This window comes from Candoia aspera, chromosome 8 (genome assembly GCF_035149785.1).
Source record: "Candoia aspera isolate rCanAsp1 chromosome 8, rCanAsp1.hap2, whole genome shotgun sequence".
Classification (NCBI taxonomy): Eukaryota; Metazoa; Chordata; class Lepidosauria; order Squamata; family Boidae; genus Candoia; species Candoia aspera.
In genome coordinates, this window is record NC_086160.1 from 48225489 (window position 1) to 48231933 (window position 6445).

Consider the following 6445-nt stretch of genomic DNA (forward strand, 5'->3'; position numbering starts at 1 on the left):
GATCCTAAGTGTAAAAAGCAAGTTTGACATGACAATGTTATTTGGGGACAGTAGACTTGCATCACTCTAGTCTGTTGATCTCTATATGTATTTAATTTCAGACAATCCATTTTAAAAAGCTTCATAAATGAATGGTAAACTGTAAGATTTTTAGTCATTGCTATTTGTATATCAGTGATGACATTATAAGCAGCTCACTTATTGATAGAGTTGAGATTTTTGAGGTGGAATGTAACCGTTCCTTTCCTTTCCTTTCCTTTCTTTTCCTTTCCTAGGCAGTTTCATAACACCATGAACAAAAAGAAGAGCTTCTGCCAAGAATGTTTGTCAGCTAGACCGGGATAAAAGCATTTCTTGCTCATTAAACTACATTGAAAATTCTGAATGTGATCACTGCAGCACAGTTACCTTGATTACTGTAATGTGCCTAAAAGTTAAGGCTGCCTTCTTTATGTAACCTCCTGTGCTTCAGAAATTGTATTTTGTGTACTGTATACTTAATACACAGAATAAGCACTTTCTTCCTTAATAACAGAACAAGTTAATGCCATATATTCCTCCACAGCTGAAAAGTTGTAAGAAGTAGAAATGTAAGCTCCTTTTCAAGAAGGCATCATCAGGGTAAATGTGCCATGGTAGAGTTTGTGCTGAAAGGCATTAACTTATGTATTTATTTTATATTAAAATGGCAAAAAAAAACCTACTTTCAGCCAAAAAGACAAGCAGCATCCTTGTCTACCTAAAAGATTGAAATAACCTCAGTTCACAAATATGTACACACACGTATCTGTCATTTCTTTTATATCTGCTCATTTCTTTTAATAAGCGTTTTAAACACCAATTGAATGTCATTTTTTTTTCTTTTTTATGCTTGCACCAGCAGTTCTGCAGTGTATGATTCCTAGTTAGACTTTAAGATGTCATAAGACTGCTTATAGTTTTACTGCAGGTTCACATATACCCATACAAAAGACTGCAGCTATCTCAAAGAGTGCAATTTGCATGTAGAAGAGAATTGTGGGAACTGCCACAGCCACAATAGTAATTGATAACATTTGTGATCAGACAAAAAAAACAAACAAACCTACCACTGCAGTCCCAAATATCAATGTTTGGGACATGTAGCTATATCTCTGTATGGCTGGTTCACACTTTATATTCTCCAAAAAATCATCTGTACATACATAGGATAGGTAATCTCAAACACATGATACCAAACCAATATGAGCTACTCTTCTGTACATCTTAAATTGCATTTCCACTGGAATGTTTCTCTGTATATCAGATGTTTCCCACCAGGAATGGCAATCTTTTGACAATGTTAGCTAAACTGCAGTACTTGGATTCAATACTGGTTGGTATTACAAGTCATCAAGATTGTTCTCATTACTGATTTTAAAGAGCATTGGTGAAGGAATGTGTTTGAATCCAGGTCTCCTCTAATTGACTTAAGTCGGGTTATATCTGTATTCACATTGCCTTCTTCCTCTTTGAAAGCTAACAGAGGTCCATCCAGCCAGAGCCAGAGCAGCTGCTTCAGTTTTTTCTGTGGAAGAGACATAGCCTGTGGTAGAGCACCTGTTTTACCTATATAAAGGTTCTTGTTCAATCCTTCAATCCTCATTTAAATGATCTGAGATAAACAAGACACCTCTATTGCAGTGAGCTAGATAAAGTGTTGACAATTTGGTGATCTCCAATTTTTTTATATTACAACTCCACAATTACAGTTGGAATTGGAATTGGAATTGTCTCTGTTGCTTATGATTGTTGCATAGGCATCCATTCCCAACCACAATAACACAAACATAACAAAGTGTCTGTTATGGTACCATAACATAAGCTCCATCATTTTGTTTTTGTGACATGTTGCATGCAAACATGTAAGAAGTAGGATTGTATCATGACAAAAAACATTTCATCATTTGCCTCCCTCTTGGAACTATTGGGTAACAGTCCAAAACATCTGGAAGATATTTGTTGCCTATTTTGCATTATGTGGACATAAGACTTTAACCCATATGAAGTAATTTAATATACTGAAAAATGAAATGATCATAAGCAGTTGACAAGCCTAACCCCAAATACCTGCCTGCATGTATTTAAAGCAGGAATAATGGCTTGCTTGTTTGTTTTCTTCTTGTTTTTTTCTCTGTATAGCCCCAATATATTTCAGGTGTTTAATTTTGCCACCTATTATTATTATTGGATTTGATCTAAGTGGTAAACTGCAATAATCTCTTTCCAGTTGAAAATAATACTATACAACTGGATTGTATCCACTTAAGTCACTCTTTCAAATGCGATATTTTTAAAATCATCTGAAGCTAGAGTTCTGTAAATCTAAATATCAAATAAAAATGTTTGAAGTTGCCTTGTAGCAGCCTTTATCTATATATATAAAATCCTGTCCCTGCTATTCTGTGCACCTCTCTTGTGACCAAGAAAAAGAACTTGGGACAGGAGGAACAAGCTTTATTCTTCCTGGTAAATAGTGGCAGGAAATCCGTTTTTCCCCCATTGCAGTGATGTTACCCAGTGTCACTGCTTTACTTTGCCCAACAGTGAGAAATGGCTGTTTATGGGATAAATTATAGGTCCACTTGGGGGGGGGACTTCTGCCAGAAGGTCAAAATTTGTTATAAAGGCTTGTCAGTACAGAGTCTCCCCTCACTAATGGGAATATGGCAATGGGAAAGCTACATGGCTGTGTGCATTGAGATGATTAAAGATACGTGTAATATGAACAGGAATTCATTTTTTTTTCTTCCTAGTGTTTTTCCCATGGGTGCAGGGTCGCTTTTTTGGATCAACTGAATGTTGATCGGTTGGTTGCAACAGGAACTAACTGACTGGCTTGTTGCCCAAGCCTGATGTTGTGGGTTGACAGTGTCTCTGGCCCAAAGTTATTCAGCTGGCTTTCATGCCTAAGGTGGGACTAGAACTCACCCTCTCCTAGTTTCTAGCATGGAGCTTTAACCACTAGACCAAACTGGCTCTGTGAACATGAATTCATACTCCATGAAAATCATCTTTTCCACAAAGCTGTACAACTATAATGAATATTTTGCTAGCTACTTATAATTCTGAAGCCATTAGGTTTCTTGTAAAATAAATACTGGAGTAGTAATATTACCAAGTGACTTAGGATACAAAACATTGGCTTGAATTTGTTCTGAGTTTCAAGTACTGGGCATTTGCAAAACAATTCAAAATTATAGCCCTTGTTTCTTACTAGATAACGTTTTACCATGTAAAAAGTATCCCTAAAGATTGTCTTCTTTCTCATCTCAGTTACTGCTGAGGTTGTATTTATTAGACTTGCTTTATCCTAGTATGTATTTGTGACTTGATAATTACATTTATGGCCATACGCACAAGAAGGCTACATGTTACAGAAGCCTTTGTGATTTTCAGCAGAATTAATTTTAACATTTGAAAGAGCTGGGGTAAGGCAAAGCATATCCCCAAAGCACAGAAATCAACTAAAAGAAGATCAGAGGGAAAGTGCTTTCTGATAATTCATTGACATAAAAGTTCCTGCATATTTTCAGAACTTATTTGGAATACAGCATGCCTGCCTTTATTATAAATCTATCCATTTGACAAAAGTGTGAGACTGTTTTGCATTGCTTTAATATATGATTTTAATATATTGGCTTTTGTGGCCTCTCTCCAAGAAGGGTAAACACTGATTACCTGAAAGACTGACAATTCTTTGTTTTATTATTGTTTTATGAGTTCTTGGGTGTGGTTCAGTTCTGTTAAGCCATGACTTGACAGGGCTGATCAGCTATAACTTAGTATGATTTAGGACCCCTGGGTTCTATTTTCAGCCCACAAATCTCTGTCTTTTTTACCTTCACTTTTTATTTTCCCTACAATATACTGGCTAAAATTCCCAGATGAACTGTAGTAAACTGTCACACTTCACAACTGGGAGGTTTGAGAAAGGGCAGGTAGATGTTAAAACCTGTAGCACAAGTGACCCCAGGTAGGCATTTTTAAAGGGAAGCAAATCATTAATTTATCTTTCAAAATGTTGACATGTTAAGGTATAGCAGTGCCATGTAGGTCTTGTTATGATCAGTATTGGAAAATGGCTTTGCTTTTACTTAAAGCATCCTTTCCTCTTGTCAGCTGTGCTGCTATGCAAATGTCTGTTAATGCTTGATATCCTCCATTGGAACTCTTCAAATAACATGGTGCACAGCTTAGACTTTCTTTCCTGGACTGGTTTGTAAATAGCCTAAAATGTACATTGAATTTCACATTGTAAAATTTTTATTTTATTTCTTGTATTATATTAAGCAAAAGTCCTTATGTATATGAAAGTGCATAATAAATATATTTGCTTTTCAGCAGACATTTTTTTTACATTTGTTTGCTATTCTCTCTTTGTCCCTTTTCTGAAAAACCAAGGCCTACCTATGTTAATGGAACTTTAGTATATTGGAAACATCGGGCATGCCTATATCAAATATGTCATTTCTTCTAGTTTCCTTTTGTCCTTCTACTTTTGTAATACTGAGCCTGACTCTTTTGATATGTATGGTGCCTTGGAGTACAATATGCGATAAAAGGCAAAGAATAAATCTGAGAGGTTTCTGTTATAAAGTAGGTAAAACTATGCAAGCTTAGCCACTGTAACTATGTAGAAAAATTACAGAAATCATTATTCTACTATGGTGGGAATATATGTACCATTACTTTAAAAGAGGAAAAGAATGATAATTGGAGCTAATTGGAACAGTGATCTGAACTAGAGGAATGAGATATTTGTCCACACAGTGGCCATCTTCCATCTTCAAATTAGACTTAATTAAATCCATTTGGTTTGATTAAAACTTGATCATCCTTGGAATAGACAGAACAAAATCAGTAAAAGTTTTGAAGTGCATTTCATTTCGTGCATGACCAAATCTGCAAACAGGTCATGATGTGGATAACTGTGGAAGATTATGTCTAATACTTTAAATGATCTGCTATTATTGATTAGAAACCAAGAATGGAGTGATGAGGGAAGCAGACAGGCAATTGGACTAGAATTCTTTTACTTTATGATAGTTCAGCTTGAGGTTGGCACAGTAAATGATAGGAAATTTTGTAACTCCTATCGAAAATATCAGTGAATACTTGGCGTAGATATATATACATATTGAAATCCTTCAAAGCTGAGAGCATCTCCAGAAATAAGATAAATACTAGAACATTTTGTTCCTATGCCAGTATTTTTACTATTTTCTGGTAAGATTTGTAGAATGTAGGTATATCTGGACATATTACATATTACAATGATATATTTTGTGCTAGTTTTTTCAGATATGTCCATTAGTTGTATATTTCTATGCAGTTATATGCAAAACTTTAAGCATCTCTAGTCAAATTGTATGTTCAATCAATTCCTAATGGAACAGGAGCTCATACAACCTCTGTGTTGTACAAAGTTAAACATGATATCTTTCTGCAAATTAGAATCCATATTCAATATTTATATACAATTGTTTACAGATTCAAAATAATAAAATAGTGAATGTGGCAGATGTAGAGATTAAGATCAGTACTTCCAGTCAGTAGTTTGTAACACCACTAGCAGAAATAACAGCTTAAAACATTTCCTGAGGTCAGCTAAATAGCCAAGTCTTCGCTTGAAGACCAAGAAAAATTTAATGCCAAGAACGGCATTAAATCTAGTTAGATATGTAGGTTTAGCTGACATTGAAGTAGTCTGCAGGACCATAGTACAGTGCTGCTTGTACAACAGTGATCTGCACAGAAAAGATGTCAGAAAGAAACATTTTCCTGGCCTTACCCAAAAGAAAAAACTTGATAAGCCTGAAACATTTGGAAACAAAAAAAAAGTGCTTTGCACTAATGAAACAAAATACAACTGTTTAGCAACAACCACCTGGAGAAGATGCTGATGCTAGGGAGAGTGGAAGGCAAAAGGAAGAGGGGCCGACCAAGGGCAAGATGGATGGATGATATTCTAGAGGTGACGGACTCGTCCCTGGGGGAGCTGGGGGTGTTGACGACCGACAGGAAGCTCTGGCGTGGGCTGGTCCATGAAGTCACGAAGAGTCGGAAGCAACTAAACGAATAAACAACAAAGCAACAAAGCAACAACCACATGTTGCATTTAGAGAAGCAAAAAAAAGGATAAAGTATTTGAAGAAAATACCAACCATTAAGCACAAGGGTGGTTCTAACATGGTTTGGGATTCTGCTGGGGTACAAGAAATACTGTGTGAGTCAAACAATAGACTCAAATATTAACATATTTTTTAGAAGTTAATGTCTTACTGTCAGTTAAGAAATTGAAGCTGACAAAAGGTTGGATATTTCAGCAAAATAACAGTCTGAAACATACATCCAAATTAGCCATAAAATGCTTAACAGAAAAGAAATTTTCCTCAAACTTGAATTATATTGAAAACCTGGGGGA

General features: G+C 35.7%; 1 protein-coding gene across 1 annotated transcript in view; it reads left to right on the forward strand.

Annotated features, from left to right (window-relative positions):
* ANKRD50 (ankyrin repeat domain containing 50) overlaps positions 1–4366 on the forward strand; it is a 55637-nt gene extending 51271 nt beyond the window's left edge. Inside the window, exon 5 of the mRNA XM_063309709.1 lies at positions 276–4366. The gene's annotated coding sequence lies outside the window, so the exon portion shown is untranslated. The remainder of the gene's footprint in view (positions 1–275) is intronic.
* The last annotated feature ends 2079 nt before the right edge of the window (positions 4367–6445 follow it).